Genomic DNA, 18648 nt, shown 5'->3' with positions numbered 1-18648 from the left:
GGACGCACAACAGCGGCGGTGGCAAAGAGAAGAAAGGGGACCTCGGCCGGGGGGGGGGGGGGCGGAATAAATGGGAGAAAAGGGGAAGACGTGGGAGCAGCCGGGCTCGTTGCAGCCCGCTCTCCGCTACGCATATCCTAATGAAGAGGCGAAGCCTTCCGGAGCCAAACTCCTCCCTCCGGAGAAGAGACGTCCCTGCTCTCCTCCTTCAGCCGACGGGTCTTGACAGAAAGCCACAAGCTTTGCCCACCTGCCTCCGCGAAAGAGCCCGCAAAAAAAGCCAAAAAGAGAGGGGGGGGGATCTCTCGGGATCGATAGACGCGTCAGAAAGAAGTGGTAGAGTCCTGAGGTGATAGACTGGACTGTGTCACTTCAGGCTGCAGCTAGAGGCGGTGTGTGCGTGTGCGTGTTTTTGAATGCTTTTTTAAAAAAAGGTACATGAAAAAAGGGAGCTAAGAGCATAAGAAGAGCCGTGCTGGATCAGACCAAGCGTCCTTCTAGTTCAGCATTCTGTTCACACAGTCGCCCACGGGAAACCCACAAGCAGGACATGGGTGCAACAGCAGCACCCTCCCTCTCAAACTGGTCTAGCCGTGCTTGATCTTTCCCCATGCCCTGCTAGTTCACTCCACATAGGAAATTTGTTTTCGGTCTGGCCTGGGAGAGCATTCCGAAATGAAGTATCTCCCCCCTGCAGTCTAGAGTGGCACAGTCCAGAATCCTACCATCTCTTGGGACCCATTTTGAGGCCAGCTTTACCCATGCAGAAAAATAGGTGTTAGAATCCTGGTAGTGTGGACAAAGGCACTACCGCTTAAGTCTACAAATGAGAGATGCTCTTTTTAATATATATATATATATATATATATATATATATATCTCAAAATTTCTGCAAATCAGACACTAGCTTATCAGGGAGTATGTTCTACATGCTGACTGTGCTGCTTTTCTATTTGCAGGGAGCTTTTAACATAGGGGAGCATTCAGAATAATGTCCTCCCTTGCAGTCTGAAGAGGCACAGTCTATTCTACTAGTGAGACCCAGTGTAGTATAGTGTAGTGGTTAGAGTGCTGGACTGAAACTTTGGAGATCGGTGTTCTATGCCCCGTTTGGCCAGGAAGCTTACTGGATGATTTTGGGCCAGTCAGCCTAACCTACCTCACAAGCTTGTTGTGAGGATAAAATGAAGAGGAGGAGGAGGAGAACAATATAAACCACCTTGGATTCTTTGCAGGAGGAAAAAAGGCTGGATATAAAGATGATGATGATGATTGATTCTGATGCCTTAAGAATCTTCTACCTGATTCTGTTATGTGTGTAGACCAGGACTGGCATTTCCTAAATGGCATAGGGGATCATGGCCACTACAGCTCAACTCCTTCCTATGCTACTAGGGTAACGTCCAAAACCCCAGAACTCAACAGAAAAGTCCACAACACTGCTCCTTCCCACACCAGTGTTACCCCAGTTTCAAGAGAAATTATACTAGCATGGGATGGAGTTGCATTCCTTCTACATGGTCGGCAACTATTGATATTACTCCAGAAATGTGGGAAGGAGCCATTCATCTGCAAATGTCAATCGACTATGTGGAGAGACCAGCTCTTTTGGCTCATCCTGTCCCTATAAGAACTCTTGAGGCATCTTAAAGGTTAACATTTTCATTATAGCATCAGGTTTCGTGGACGAGTTTACTACATCAGGTTCCTAACGTACAATACAGACTTACAAGTATATGTACCCATGGTTGGGAGGGGAGGATTGTCAGAGGAAATAAAATGCAGAAAGTACAGGCAGTGATTATTACCTTCTCAACACTGGGCATTCACAAAACAGTTGTTGAATAATAACAGAGGTATCCGTGCATTAAAGAGCTGATTAACACATGTAGTGTGTTTTTTATCCCAAGGCTGGCCTGTTTCTCCTGCGTGGAATGCGGCAGAGTATTGATGGCAGGTAATGACATCCATCACGTTGAAAGAAGAGCAGGTGTACAAGCCCCTGATTTTTATTTATTTATTTATTTATTTATTACATTTCTATACCACCCAATAGCCGGAGCTCTCTGGGCGGTTCACAAAAATTAAAACCATTCAAAGTATAAAACAACAGTATAAAACCATAATATAAAATACAATATAAAAGTTCAACCAGATAAAAACAGCAGCAATACAAAATTACAAATTTAAAACACCAAGTTAAAATTTATTTATAGACTGTTAAAATGCTGGGAGAATAAAAAGGTCTTCACCTGGCGTCTAAAAGCATATAATGTAGGTTCCAAGTGAACATCCTTAGGGAGCTCATTCCACAGCCGGGGTGCCACAGCAGAGAAGGTCCTCCTCCTGGTAGCCACCTACCTCACTTCCTTTGGCAGGGGCTCGCGAAGAAGGACCCCTGAGGATGACCTTAGGGTTCAGGCAGGTACATATGGGAGGAGGCGTTCCTTCAGATAGCCTGGCCCCAAGCCGCTTAGGGCATTAAATTGTAATACTGATGTTGTGGATGGCATTATTCGGTCCTGTAATAGTGTTGCCAGAGTAGACATGGGGACAGAGCTAGCATGCCACAAGGGTCTGGTTCCTGTTACGTGATCTATTGTTGCTGGTGAGTAGCTGTGTTAGATTGGCCTGCTGTTTGTAAGGAAGTATAGGCCTACCACCCTAGGTCTGTGGGGGGAAGTGTCATTGTCCAAATGCTATTCTGTTATTTTCTCTTCTGGTCTGTCCTTTAATAGATTATTCCTGGATACCAATCCAGACCTGTTGAACTGTTTTTACCCCCCAACTTCACTGTAGTCTGAGAAATGCATGATTTAAATCCATACATTGTGTGTCTATGCCTAATCAATGTGAACAGGTATGGTTATATATTAGGGCTTGGTTGTAGACAATGGATTTTGTGGTGTGTTCTGGGTGGAAGATGGATGCATGTAAGTATGTGTAGGTTTTGATCTAAAGTGATGCTTATGAGGCATACTAGGAATTATAGGCCTTTTTTCTGTCTCCGCATGTATAGGATTACTTTCTAAATTGTTAGCTTTTCTTGGAACTATTCTATTATTTTGCAGACTACCCTTCTGCTCCAGAGTTTTTACTCTCTCAGCTCTTGACGGAAGCAGGGAGATTTTGCAAAATGCAATACTTTTAGTTCCAGTTTATATGATTGATGGAATCTAGTGGCAAAGTTTTGCCTAGACTGAGTCACATGGGGGGCGGGGGTGCATGTCTAAATGATCTCTGGCATGCTAATTTTCTATGGGCAGGGTGGAGGGTTGTTTTGTTGTTGGGAAGTTTTAAACATGCATTTCTCCTCCTGCACCATAGAATGGTACACTCCAGAAAAAGCTTTACTGCTAGTCAATGGAGCCTCAAATACAGCTGGAGCTTCAAGCATACTACGAATACATTGCATAATATGTATAATTTAGAACATTATAGCTAGATACAACAAACATGTCATTGATTTACAGCAGCATCCACTAAACACTTCATAAGTGGGAAAGAATCCAAGTTGGGCACTACAACGATCACTAGTGCATTAATATCAATAAAACTAACCTTTCTCTAAAAGAGAAGGCCCTAGTTTTATTTTTTCAAATGCATAGTGAAACTTACTTTAAAAAAGAAAAAAAAAGACAGCAACAAAATGAACGATACTTTTTCATCAGCTATGGTGGGGGAAAGACAACACAGTGAGACTGCCTAGCTCTCATGGGTCTCTATGGAAAGATACCTTTTGGATCATGAAATACTCACTCCGGTGAACACTCTTGAGCTCACTACAACACCAATTGATGAATGACTTGATTGATTACCCGCATGTTATTATTTTATACAGTTGTTGAGTGTGAATTTTATTGAAGAACTCTAATAAAAATATGTAATTTTAAAAAATGAATGGATTTCATATGTCAACTCATAGCACCACAGTGGCTATATACTTAAAAAAAAAAACTTCTCTAAAACTTACAAGACCTTCACCAGATGAATCAAACTGGCAAGCCTTACAGGACTTAACCTCAAGGCATGTTTCACATGCTTACCTGACCACAAATCTGTTCGTGTACAATCCTATGCATGTTTATTGAGATGTAGTATATGTTTATTAAGTGCATGTAAACAGTGGTTTTAAATATTTTTATATGTAAACTGCTTACAGATTTTATTATGTAAGGTGGTATATAAATTGTGAAAGTTTGAGGCCTACTGAGGCAAAGTAAAAAGGCGAGGCCTTAAAGGCCTGTACTTTTTCTGTTGGGAGGGTGTATAACTGAGAGGAGTACTTTCATTTCTCCAGTTAAGAATAATTTCCCAGTTAAGTTTTATTTCTCCAGATAAGTTTCTTTTGTTCAAGATTGAAACAGTATTTTCAGTTTTGGAGAAACGGGATAAAAGGAGAAAATCAGGAATTACCAGAGCATAAGAAAAGAGCAGAGAGATACGACTTGAAGAAGTCTAAGTGAAGCTTAGGGTAAAAACTTGTATTTTTGCAACTTTTATTTTCTGTTAATGCCTTTGTATCACTCAGCTCTATTGACTAAATACATTTAGATGTAAATTGCTTGTTTTACTTTACTAGTAAACTGTTATGTTTAACAAGCTGTCACTCACCCCACGTCTACAGCCTAAACCCCATGCTACTAAGAAGGGGAAGATAAAAAGAAGGAAGGTGGGACTCTTAAGGAGTCCAGATCATAGAAAGGAAACCTGCCATAAGTATTATTAATAAATAAGTCAGACCCATAGTGTTCAATGGAGTTTACTCTTGAATAAGTGTGCATCCTTAGTGTGACAGAGGAGTAAGTCTACTCATGCTCAACTCACCAAACAACAAGTGGTGGAATTCAGGAAGGGCCCAGGGCCCCCCAGTCTGCCTAGTTATTTTAAAGGGTAGTTCCAGTTCCAGTTTCCGTAATTATAATCTTGGGTCTCAATATTTAACCTTTTACTTGTGTTGAATTAACAGTAAATAGAAAAAATAGAAAACTTAATTTAGAAATTTAATTAAAAACTTAATATTTAGATAACTTAATTTACTGTACCCCCATTTACTTAGGAGCAAGTCCCACTGAATTTAGTGGAACTTCTAAGTAAAACAACATGCTTACCATCAGGGCTAGCACCAGAAGTTGGAATCATCAGGCAGCTGCCAAGGACCCTGAGCCTTCATGGGTCCACAACACAAATTCCTGCCCCGCCCCACAGACATCCTGCAGTGAGCCTATGAGGAGGCATCAGGACTCACTGGGGAAGCCCTCTCCTCCTGAATACTTTCAGGCTGCTGCTGGTTACCTGTGGGCACCATGAGGCCACAGTTCAATCTAAGCACCAGTGTTCAGGAAATGTCTGGCAAGGAGGGTGCGTGTGGCCATGGCAGCTCAGGTGGCTTAAAAATGCTCCTGCAGATAGGCAGGTTAAGACAAAAAGAGGAAACAACAAGAAAAAGAGGCAAGGGTGGCAGAAGGGAAGGTGGATGGAGGATAGGAAAGGAGAGGAGAGGAAGAGAAGACACAACAGGAAGGAGAGGCAGAGTGGAGGGTTGGTAGAAGGTGAAGGCGTGCAAGATTGCCAAAGAGAGGGGGGGAAGGAGAGAAAGGGGAAGAAGAATAGGTATGATATATAAGAAGCCCCTTTGTTGCCTACTGCACCCTATATACTCAAATCTGTGCTGTGCAATCCTATGCATATTGATTCTGAAGTAAAGCTCATTGTGTTCAATGCAGGGCTTACTCCCTAGTATGTATATTTATGACTGCAGCATTATTGATTGAATCTGGCACAGCTTGAACAATATAAATATGATCAACACACACACACACACACAGTGTGATCAATGGGTCACTTTAGATTCATGCTTTGGCCTCCACTTTGATTCAGAATCTGGACCAGCATATATTTTTTCATGTGCTTTTGTAATGCAATGCCTCTCCAGTACAGATACAAGACTGGGCAACTTGTGCCCCTCTAAATGGTTTGCCTACAGCTCCCATCATCCTTCACCATTGGCTACGCTGTCTAGGGTTCATGGAGTTGTAGGACAAAACATCAGGAGGGCCACAAGTTGCCCACCCTTGATGCCCAACCTAACCACATAATGGTTCTTACTTCCATGTAAGCTTGTTTAGGATTGCAGGTGTATAGTTGCCTATAGTGGCTGGGGCTGATGGAAATTGTGGCCCTCCAAATGTTTTGGCTTACACATTCCCCACTCCTGAATATCATATCACTACCATTCCCATTTTATATTTATAAGATGCTTTAGTCAGTGAAGCTGATGGCTCTGATTTTGGTGGGGCTGATAATAATAATAATAATAATAATAATAATAATAATAATAATAATAATAATATATTTATTTATTTCTTACCCGCCTCTCCCTTTGGATCAAGGCAGGGAACAACATTAGAACAGTAATCAATACAGCTTAAAAATTCTTGATTTTACATTGATCTGGATAGGCCTGCCGGAAAAGGCTAGTCTTTAAAGCTGCCTTAAAATCACACAGAGAGTTAATTTTATGAATCTCCTCTGGCAGGCCATTCCACAATCTGGGGGCGACAGAAGAAAAGGTCCTTTGGGAAACTGATGTCAGTCTAGTTTTAGCTGACTGAAGTAAGTTCACCCCAGAGGACCTGAGTGTGCGGGGCAGACTATATGGGAGAAGACGATCCCGCAGGTAATCCATTCTGGGTTTTAGTGAGAACCAGCCGGAACTCTAAGGGAGCTAGCCAAAGTGCTGAACCTATTTTGGGGATAGGGTTGAGCACCTAGGATAGCTCCTTTAGAGTTCTGGCCGGTTCTCACAGAAACCCAAAATGGTCTTGCAGCTCCACTGGGTTTAGTTTAAAGGGGGAAGAGCCAAAAGAGGAAAGGGTGTGGCTAGAGAAGGAAGGGGCAGTTCCAAATGCTCATACTCAAATTGCCCAAGAGCTCATGGAAACCTGGAGCTGACCCTACATAGGATTGAGCTATAACATTAGGGTTGGGTATGGGTGGGCATCCTTCGAGGGCCAATACCCCAGTAGGGGCCCACGGACAAGAGTCCCCTGCAGTTGCTCCTTCTCTTCATCATTGCAAACCTGCATCCCCACCTGCCTCTTGCTCTGAGGAAGTCTGAGGGAGGGGCACTGAGGGAGTCTGAGGGAGGGGCACTGAGGGAGTCTTGCCCAAGGGCTCTCCAAAATACTGTGTACACACTGAGAAAATGTTGCAAGTAGATTTCTACAATGACATCTTGTTCAGCTGAAGAAGATACTTCATATCTCTCCCTTTCAGTTCCACAGAGTCTCTGCAGACTGACTCAAAGGGCTGGCAATGCTGTCTGACCATGTGATGCTGCCCAAAGTGGATTGCGTTGTTGTGGCATCTGGTGACTGCAACTCGTTCGGATCCCCTCATGTCCACAGCTAACTGGAGTTGTGGAGTTGTTAGAAACAATTGATTCATTGCATGACTTCCGGCTGTGCAATTTGCTAGAACGAATTCAGCTGTAGCAGTGGGCCTTTCACCCACTCAGAGTATAGGGGGAACATAAACATTCCCTTCTGGAGTCCCAGTGAAACTAATCCACTTGGAATGTTGTGCTTTCTGAATGCAGTTGTGCGACAATGGGGTTTTCTAGCCATTGTTGAGTATGAAAAAAGTAGTGCTGTGCCAAAAATTTCGATTATTCAGTTTTCGGTATTTTGTTGGGGGTGGTGGGGAAATGAAAACTCTGGTGAAAGAGGCTGGGAGAGGGGAGGATTTTGGAGAATTTTCTTCTTGAGAAGCGTGACATGGTTTCTACATACCTTTTTAAGTGTAGGAAATTTTGAGCAGTGTTCTTTCTCCCCACCTCTTTTCTTATTTTTAATGACCCCCAGCATTTGCAGGAGCTCATGAGTTCTTCCTGAATGCCTATTGGAGAGGGAGAGGTCACATGGTCTTCAATAGGCATTCATGAAAAACTGCCAGGCTCTTTCAAGTGCCAGGGGTGAAGACTTCTACTTTTAAAAGATATATGGAAATGCTGTCCCCCACTCCCCAAGGAGAAAATTCCATTTGTTGCGGATATCATTTAGGGGAATCAGATGGTTCTATTTTGTTGTGTTCATTGGGCACTGTCCAGTTATACACTTTATAGAGCAACCCCACGTATGTTTATCTGGAAGTAAATTCAACTGACTTCCATGGGGAGGGCCCATAGCTCAGTGGTGAGTATATGTTTTGCATGCACATGACGCCGGGTTGCCTAAGATCTCTTAGACAGCAAGGTTGGGAAAGATCTCTGCCTGAAACCTTGCAGAGCAGCTTCATGCATTCCATGTGGAATTACTCTCTAGTAAGGGTGCTTTCAATGGAAAGCATTACTAAGCACTTTTAAATAACACACACACACACAGAGCTGGATCATGCCCATAGGTTTAGTCCTCTGCTGCTAGGGTTTCATCTGATTGCATGTTTATCGTCTTCTGGATTTGCGTTGTGATTTTATGGTTATAATTATGGTTAGTTTTACCCTACCCTGTGCCTGCTTACCCTACCCTGTACCTGTTTGCATTCTCTTCCCCTCCTTATTGTTTTACTTTGATTTTATTAGATTGTAAGCCTATGCGGCAGGGTCTTGCTATTTACTGCTTTACTCTGTACAGCACCATGTACACTGATGGTGCTATATAAATAAATAAATAATAATAATAATAATAATAATAATAATAATAATAATAATAATAATTCATTGTGGCTGAAAACTATGCCTAGAACATTTCCGGAGAAGCAGCCTGTCACTGGACAAAACCAAACAAAGAAATGCAGTGGTGATCTCATTTTGTGTAAGCAGGTGTAATGAGCCACATGAAAATAGTTTTCAGAAGACTAGTTGCACATTGCAGTGTTCATACTGAATCAACCCATGTCATCATGTTGTTTTTCTATCTTACCCTTCCTCCAAGCAGCTCAGGTTCTTCTCCCCACTTTTCTTCTCCTTCTCCTTCTCATTATATTATCATCATCATCATCATCATCATTATATTGCACCCTTTTTCCTCCTCTCCATTTTATCCTCACAACAACCCTGTGAGTAAGGTTAGGCTGCGAGTCAGTGACTGGCCCAAAGTGACCCAGCGAGCCTCATGATCTAATGGGGGTTAGAACCTGGAACTACCTGGCCCCCCATCTTGATGGTGGCATGTTTGCTCCATGAGGCCCCAGGCTCCCGAATTGATGCTCCTTCTGGCATCTACATGGGAAGGAGCACCAATGTAGAGTTGCCACTGCTGCCACTAGCGGATCAAACACCAAAGGGGGGGGGAGAACAGGGCAGCTGGGCCCTCCTCCCTCTGATCTTGCTCTGGCTCCCCCCACTGATTTTTTTAACCTGTAGATGCAAACGGGGCAGCCTGAGCCCGGTGCTTGGTCCCCATTTCTCCCCCTTCGCCAGTGTTTGGTCTGGCAGCGGCGGCAGCTTCCCGGCTGCCCCATTCCTCTCCTCCCGCCCTGTTTTTTTAAAATTAATTATTTATTCATTTATTTACAGTGCAGAGCCCGAGTTGGAGCTCCACATCTTCCCCTTCCCTGTACAGCCCAGCCGATGGCGACCAATCAGGGGGCACCATTGGCTCTGCAACTAAAAAAGTCAGAGTAAATGCCCAACTTTTTTTAAGCAGAGTTTCTGGGGCTTGCCCCAAGATGGCTTCGCAATGGCGGCTGTGTCATGTAGATGACCTGCCGCCACTCCAAATCCACCCCAGGGCAAAGCCTCCATCAAGATAAGCCCCAAGTCTCAGTCCAACACTCTATTCGCTATGTCACATTGGCTCTCAATATTGGTTTTGCAGCCATCAGATTATTATCATGCATGTCTAAACATGCATGTATGTATGTATGTTGCATGTCTGTGATGACTTGCATGCACGAATGGCTTATCATAGGTGTAACTAACTCTCTTATTACCTCTCAACACCTCAAATGAAAAGTCGTTCAGTAGAATAAGTCTACAGTTTACTAATAATGAAGCATAGAGAAATTAAGCAACGTTCAAGAATATAAACTGGCCTGAAGTCTTCATCCCGTTACCAGGGCAGCCTTTGCAGGCAAACATACCACATTATGTGTTCCAGGGCTGTTTGACCAATAGCTGCAATTGTACAACATGCAACAGACATTGACTTCTTCATAACCCATGCAGCAGCAGTGTGAAAATATGGTGAGTCGGATGAATTATTTAAAGAAATTATGGGTTCCAGATTTATACTAGATCAATACTATATCAAGTGCACTGATACTAGATCAAGTGGACTGATAGAAGTGGACTTCCCTGCCCCTCCTTCCCATAGGCAGCCCCTCCAGCCCCCTAAAAATGATACACAGAGAGTCAGGAGACATCTTCCAGAAGCAGAGCTTGTCCTCTCATGGAAAGTCTGATCCTTTTGCAGAAATATCCTGGATTCAATCCTAGGATTTTAAAATTGCACCAAGAGTTTCTGTCTCTCTTGCCCGGCTTCGCCCATTCTCTCTGGCTGCCCCATTTGCTTGGAATGCTCTTCCAGAGGATCTACGTACCACGAGTTCCATCGTAGATTTTAAAACACGCTTGAAAACTCATTTGTTTTCAATAGCTTTTGGTATTTTAGCTTGATTTACTGTTATTATGACGATTATTCTCTTATTTCTATTTTGTGAACCCCTTCCCCCTTCATATGTTTTAATGTGATTTTAGATTGTAAGCCTTTAGGCAGGGTGTTGCTGCTTTATTTGTTCATTTTGTACAGCACCAAGTACATTGTTGGTGCTATATAAATAAATAAATAATAATAATAATAATATTCTATACAAACTGCCACCGAGTAAGAATTTTGAGTTGTCTTCCTCCTCAGAAAAACAATGGGTAGTATCCAATGTTAGTCCTACATAGAATCAACTAACTATGTAATTGTGGCTAACATAAGACTACTCTACATAAGACTGACATTGGTTACTACCTAGTGCTTTTAGACAAGACTTTATTGTGCAATCACCCTGCCTCATTCACAAAGCGTCCAGATAATGTGGTCCTCAATTCGTAACACTCCTGTGTTTCCCCAATACTACTTCTGTATCTTTCCTTAGCAAAAACAAATCAGTTAAGAAGAAAACTCAGAATAACCATACAATGTCTTTTAACTGGTAATGCTAGGAGCCCTCCATCTTGAAGCACCAGAAACACCGTAAATCTAGGCACCATGAATCAGCTTGCTTCAGCTACCATCATCCCAAGCCAGCAAGGCCAAAAGACATGCTGACTGGGGCTGATGGCAGTTGTAGTCCAACACATCTAGAGGGCACCAGGTTGGAGAAGGCTGCTACAAATGTTTGATTCCTAGACCAAAAGTTCTGGAACTCACTCCCAAATAAGCAAATGCTAAGACTTGGTTTAATCCTAAGTGAGAAAGACAAGATCTTGTAAAACAGAATCGAGAGGCAATTCACTAAAGAAGAGAGACCATCATGTAGTTACATTTCATTGTGTAGTTACATTTTGAGCTTTTCAACACGAGGCATTTGTTGTGTGCTTGTCATTCCCTGCTCATGATGGTTTACAATGACAACATGACCCTCCAGTTTTGCTTCTGTTTATAAACAGCACTTTCCCTGAGTTTTTTAAAAGTGGGGAAAATTGAGTATTATTTCTGATGGTGAAAGGAAGCTCAATTTCCTCTTGTATATTTGTGATATTCCACTGTACAACAATGCCCCCTAGAGGTTATGTAGCAGAAAAGCAGAAAAGAAAACACTGCTTGTGTAGTGCTCTGATCTCAATTCTGTGAAGAAACCAAAAGTAGATGCAGCAGATTAACAGCCTCGTGTAGAAAAGCCCCTAATGAACGGCTATAATCACCATCATCACAACAACATAGCTGTAATATAATTCAACTTCAGAAAGACAAGATTAGCACAAAAACTTATGATACAAAACAATAATAAAAAGAAATGAATTCACAACTTAAAATCACCAAGGAAAACAATAAACTGTGTTTTAAAATTATCTTTCATTTTAATTCTCTATTACAGTGCCTTGTAATTGGAGGGAGGCTTCCTAATGTAGTGAAAAATGCTACCTATCCCACCCTAAGGACGAAAAGGTTGCAAATATAAAAACACTTAAAAAAAATGCCCCGGAAATTATCCTCAGAACTAAAGGTCAAGGACATGTAATTGAAAAATCTATTGTGACATTTGTAGGGTGTCAATAACCATGTAGTTAAGTTAGTTCTAGTCGATATTATGGACTCTGACTAGGTCCTTCACCAAATTTTATTTACAAAGCTCGAGTGCTGGTTTTAAAATATAGACATAAAAAGGGGGAACCTGGGGCTGAGGCTATGTATTTATTGTATTATTTATTTGTCTTTCCAATTTACATCCCACACTCTCAATTTCGAAGCCCTGCATGCAGTTTACAGTTTAAAAATCAACCTAATCTCATATATAAAACAGATATAAAATCAAGTCAAATTTGTAATAAAAAATAGCTAAAATTATGTACAACAGGAGATTATTAAAACAACAACCAATGACTCTACCAACACCCACATATATATATATATATATATATATATATATATATATATATATATACATACACACACCCCTACGGTTTACAAAACAATGTTAAGCCTCTGCAGTTTTCAACTAAGCACCAAAAACCAGGGAAACTGGGAGTTAAGGCTCACAAGCCTTAACGCCACATCCTCCCTAAGGAGGCAGAAAGTGCCAGTGAAATTCTCATTCTCCCAAAGCAGATCTAAACCATGAGGACAGGATGGAGAATAGGATATGCAGAGGTGACTGTGGGGTTGTGGAAAACAGATGACGAACAACTTAGGGCCACCTACTTCTCTTTTTTTGTTTAGAGCAGCCCTTCCCCAACCAGCTGTTTGGTGGTGAGAAGGTAGACTCAATGAAAGAAGGGAGCAGCTGAGGGTGTCTTCATAGAATAGTAGAGTTGGAAGGGGCCTATAAAGCCATCGAGTACAACCCCCTGCTCAATGCTTAATGATGTTCTGAAACTTGGAAACAGTGCTATGCACAGGCGTGAAGCTCAAAACACATCTTCACTCCACTCCAACACATAACATGACCCAGGGATGGGGCTGAGCGAAACCTATTGTGTACATGTGTGCATGCTAACCATAGGGAGAATAATTTCCAGGGACTGGTACCAGAAAATACAAATTGTCAATGATAGCAACAAGCAAGCAACACACTCAGATTTAATTGCCAATGATAAACAAAGATACTTCGAACTTATGGGATCTGATGCAGTAAGAAGGCCCATATGGTCTCACTACAAAGCCTAGGAAAGAGAAGGCAGTGGACGAGATGCTAGAAGAAGCAAGAAAGAGCGATTCACAATTCATTCTGTATTGCAACGTGGGGGTGGAGGGCGGATCTGGCAATGGTAAAATAAATAAATAACTGAAGTATCTCAGCTTCTCCCCTAAGATCTGACATATTGTGATGGGAAAGGCACTGATTCCATCATTTCAGAGCATGATGGGGGCTGGGGAAAGATGAGACAAAGCAGGTTGTTTGATTGGCAAGCTAGACCTGACCTGAATAATGGGCAGCAAAGGCACAGCTGCGTTGCTGGAGCCGCCTCTGGCCATTGCCCAGGCTTCACAAACAAGGGTGCCTTCCTTTCTTTTTTACCAGCCGGCAGCAGAGCGAACGAATGAATCATCTAGAAAGGAGCAGGGAAGGCAGAAAACCGAGGCTGTCCTCAATCAATGCAAGATTGGCGAAGGGGGTACCAATATCTGCAGTGAAAGAGTAAGCGTATTTTTTTCCGGAGAATTGCAGTGATTTATTTTAAAGAGAGGGAAAGGACAGATAACCTCTCTTTCACTCCTATAAACTATCTGTCATCTGGCTGTGGTTGTTTGTTGACATTCAAGCCCCCCAGGGGGGATGTATTGCCCCTGACCCGTTTTCAGTATATTCTGTGCTTCACATTAGCATCGGCTAGATATATTATGACACTTTATTTATCCTGGCCCACAGCTTCAAGGCATCTTTTTATTCCCATTTTCCCCTCCTCTAGGAACTGCACACATATATCACACAGATCATGGCTCTTAGTTGCAAGACATAATACTACTACTACTAATAATAATAATACATTTCTGTCTTCCAGTTCCTTCTACCCTAGAGGCATATATTATGATTAGTTCACACACATTTCTGCTGATATAATATCAAGAAGGACACATCAGTCAGAATACTGGAAGAGACACTTTAATTACAAATATATTCTTAATTAATAATGAAAGGCTTCACTAAATCTCTATTAAACAGCAGTAAAGCTGCCTTAAAAGCCAGAGTGTCACACTGCTTTGTTCTAGGCAGAAGCAATTTCGAAAGTATAATGTAAAGTAATTTGTTTAGGCTTTTTATAATGCCTTCTGAAAGGCCAGAGGATACACATCCTTGAAGTGCAATTTCCCTTCCATTCGTGACTATTTCACCAGCAAAAGTGGTGTTGGCTCCCCGTTCTCCACCATAAAGCTCATGAGGACAGAGGAAACTGGGCTCCATGCATGTACCCGAGAGAGTGCATATTCTTGGAGCCAAATCCCACCCAACCCCAACATATATATACACAATTGCCAATTCAGTTAAGCCCACCTGTATTGCTGCAAGGATCTCAAATAGATCCAAAAAGGATCTCAGTTCAGGAGGAGCAGGGTCAGATTGCCTGCCTGCCTGCTTATCTATCTATCTATCTATCTATCTATCTATCTATCTATCTATCTATCCATCCATCCATCCATCCATCCATCCATCCATCCATCCTGGGAGCATCACCAGTTTGGCTTCTGTTAGATTTATGTGGACAGACATGTGATTTGGCTTTTAGGAACAGATTCCGTTTCTGCCTTGTACTTGGCCATGTTACTTGTCTCTGAGCCTCATCGCTTTGCCTTCTGGGAAACTGGGGGTTTGTGACTGGCCATGCCCACCATGGACGGGCGTTTTGTGAATGGATAAGCCTTTTCCATGGCAGACATTTTGTGAGAGCAGCCACAACACTCTCAAAATTCCAAATGTGCCCACCAGCCCAAAAGGTTTGGGAATATCTTTGCCAATGCATGCGCCTTGCGTGTAGGTCGTGTCCTTGGAGCCCAATTCCAATTTCCCTCTTACCATCAAAGATAATTTCTGAGGCAAGGGGAGCTCAGTCTATCTTTGTCACTGAAAGGATGCTGAGGTGGAGGGAAAGGTTTTCAAGGATCCATGACCGCAAATTCTTTCCCTTCAGGGCCAACCTTCCCATGAGGCAGCGTGAATCCGCTACTTTAGAGTGGGAGGAGTGGCAAATTGTGTTGTCTCCCCACCTCACTAGGAAGGCCTCTGGCAGGTCCCACCAGGTAAACAAGTGCCACGGGAACAGCACAGCCAGTGGGGCTTTCTGGAGCTGCTGCCTGGCAGCATTACAGTGGGTGCTACAGAAGGCCTTGCTGGCCCCAGTCTTCCATGGTGGAAAATGCTGGGCACACTGGGAGACCAGCCAGTGGGGCTCCCCAGAGTAGCCACCGCCCACCCTCCAACCTGCTCTGAGGATTCTCTCAGAGTATGCTGGTGGGCGGGCTCTCTGAATAGTTGTGGCAGCTATAAAAAGTGGCCGACAGACTCTCCAGAAAGCCTGCTAGCCAGGCATTGTAGGAAGCGTGTCCCTAGAGATCACTTGCTCCACTTTCTATGGCTGACACAGCTCTGCAGAGAGCGGTGCTGGTGGCAATAGTGGGTGGGGGGTAGTGGGAGATGCAGTGGGGAGGTGGGAGAAGTGGCAGGGGTAGATGACACGGTGGCAATGAGTGGGCCATGTGGCAGATGCATGCATGGGCCCACCTGTGCCCTCAAAGGTCTTTTCAGTGGCAAGGGCACAGTCTTCATTTGCCCCGATGAAGAATATCTCAAGGCCAAACCAGAATGCCATTCATGTGCACATTTACTATTTGTATAAACAGCAGCCACAGGGAAGCCTGGGGAGCCTTGTGACTTTAGCAGGGGTGGAGGGGAAAGTTGAATTAATTTATGTGGTTCACACAATCACCGCACTCCATCTTGGTGCTCATGGGCACCAGGTTGCCTATTCTAGCACTGGCCACAGCTTGTGATGTCACTCAAACACAGGCGGAAGGGCTGGTTGGAGGAGGAAACAGCCCTCCAATAACCCATGGCTTGTTGTAGGGTTATTGGAGGGTTGTTTCCCCCTCCAACAAACCATGCTGCTTCAGTTCAGATGACATGGCAAACCATGGCAATCCCATGCTTTGGCATTAATATTCAAAATGGCCGTTGGCATGCAGCGCAACTCACTGTGGCTTAATTAAGCCACAATGGACTGTGGTGATTGCATGAACTGGTCTTTTCTCCCCCTGTCACAGTTGTGGGGAAAATCACCTTGTTGAAGCTGCTGTTTCAATGGAGCCAATATGTGCTCCCTTTGGAAGACCATAGGGGAAGCAAGAGTTAAAAACCCTCTTCCCACCTCACAAGATCCTGAGCTGCTCAGCCTTCCCCCTGGCTGATATTTACATAACAGAAAACATGCAGGTTCATTGCATTCCCACAATTGTCATGACATAGCCTATTTTGGCCCTCTATTGTGTTGTGAAAATATGAGTTGTGTTCTTTGAAGCTGATAGCTGCTACTTTTTGATAATGAGCAAAATCAATGGAGACACTTCAATTCTACAGATAAAGGGTTAAATACAATGTTGCATGAGCGGACTTCTACTCACATAAGGAGACTCCCCCCCCCCTATTCTCCTGCCCCCTGCACACCCCTGCTTCAGAGGATCCCCAACAGTCCATAACAGAGGGGAAATTTAGTCCACCAGTGGTTTCCATTCCACTGGCAGATGGCCAGCATTGGATACAACCCATAATATCCATAATATCCACCTCCATAAGTACAAAAGAGAGATTTGTATGTGGAGCAAGGGTGGATCACATTGGCAGCCTGGGTTCCCTTTCAGAGATTTTCTCTGCATCATTCTAACTAAAGATCCCACATTAAATTATTTTTACAACAGAAAACGGCTAAAATGGCCTTTATATGTGAAATCAGAGAACCCCTAGGTGGTCTCCTTTGCTGCCAGTGTATCAGACAATCCGGCTTGGATCGCTGCATGGACTCCATTCTTCCTGGAACAATTACCTCAGCACCTAGCCTTCTAATGTTTAAATGATTTAAAATTATTGGGTGTTTGCTTGTTTTGTACAGCCTGGCCTCATTTGTTGCTTTCACAGTAATTGTAGGTATAAAAATATTGCTGATCTGCAATTTAAAATATTCCACTGGAAATGTTCATCATACTGCATTACCTCTGAACCATTAGTGATATTAAGGCCTCCTTCTGCCCTGAGGTTATTGTATAGCGCAGTCACAGTGAGAACAACATATGCTCAAAAGAAAATACATTCATAGTTGGATGGATCAAAAGCTATCTATGTGGATAATTGGAATAAGCTGGGCCGACATCAAGATCCAGCATGGGTGGGCAATTACCTAGGGCCCACACTCCAGCAGGGGATCCACTGGCAAAAGCCTCTGGCTCAGACAATGCCAGCGGTGAAAAGGAGCAGCAGTAGATGCAACTGCCTACTTGCTCACTGGCTCTCTGTCTGGCAAGCAAGCAGATGAAGAAAAGGATGAGCAGCAGCATCTGGTGGCAATGGTGGTGACAAGGTAAACTCATTAAAGCAGAGGACGCATTAAGGATGCCTTGCCTAAGAGCCCCCCGAAATCTGGAGCCAGCACCAAGGGCCATACAGCTGACCCTACCTACAGTCATCCATGCAGTGGCATGGATGTCTGAAGTGAAGAAGCCTACACATGAGCACCTGACCACGCATACGTTTTGGACCCTGGCATGATAGGAAGCTCAGATCACAAGGGAGCCTAGTGGGTTGCCAGGTCAGCAGCAGCCCATTTCTTCAGATTTCAGTGCTACAACCTGAGACCCAGGAGTTGGGGACTTGTGATGCCACAAGGACAAGCCCTTTAGTAGCAATTGCAAAATGGTGTGTGTGTGTGTGTGTGTGTGTGTGTGTGTTGAGTGTTCACTCACACACACACACACACACACACACACACACACACACACACACAATGTGGATTTCCTGTATGCAATTACATACGCACAAATAATTATTTTAACTATTTGTTTTTACAATGAACAAATTGAATTTGCAATCACAGAAATATTTACAGAGAAATTTCAAAATTATTATTATTATTATTATTTTCTATACTTCCCAACAGCTGAAGCTCTCTGAGCAGTTTATAACCAAGTTTATACTTGGAATTCGAAATGCATCCTCTGAGCAACTGTGGTTGCTGCTTTATATATTTAAAAAATTGGACACAGTTCAATTCAAAATTGAATTTAACACAAAGCTTTGCTCTAACTAGGGGAGCTAGCATGCGGTTCCTGTTGTCTGTCCAGATGTTTTCCCTATGAGAAAACACCCTTTCTATGGATGCATTATTTTCTGGGATGGCAATCACAGCACTAACAACCTGTGCGAAAGATATAGATCTGATGTTCAGTAATTGCACCCATTTCTCGTCTAGAGGAAGATCAGTTTTCTCACCTCTGGAAGGAACTTCTGGATTAG

Source organism: Elgaria multicarinata, chromosome 1, assembly GCF_023053635.1.
Source record: "Elgaria multicarinata webbii isolate HBS135686 ecotype San Diego chromosome 1, rElgMul1.1.pri, whole genome shotgun sequence".
Lineage (NCBI taxonomy): Eukaryota > Metazoa > Chordata > Lepidosauria > Squamata > Anguidae > Elgaria > Elgaria multicarinata.
This window is presented reverse-complemented; position numbering follows the sequence as displayed.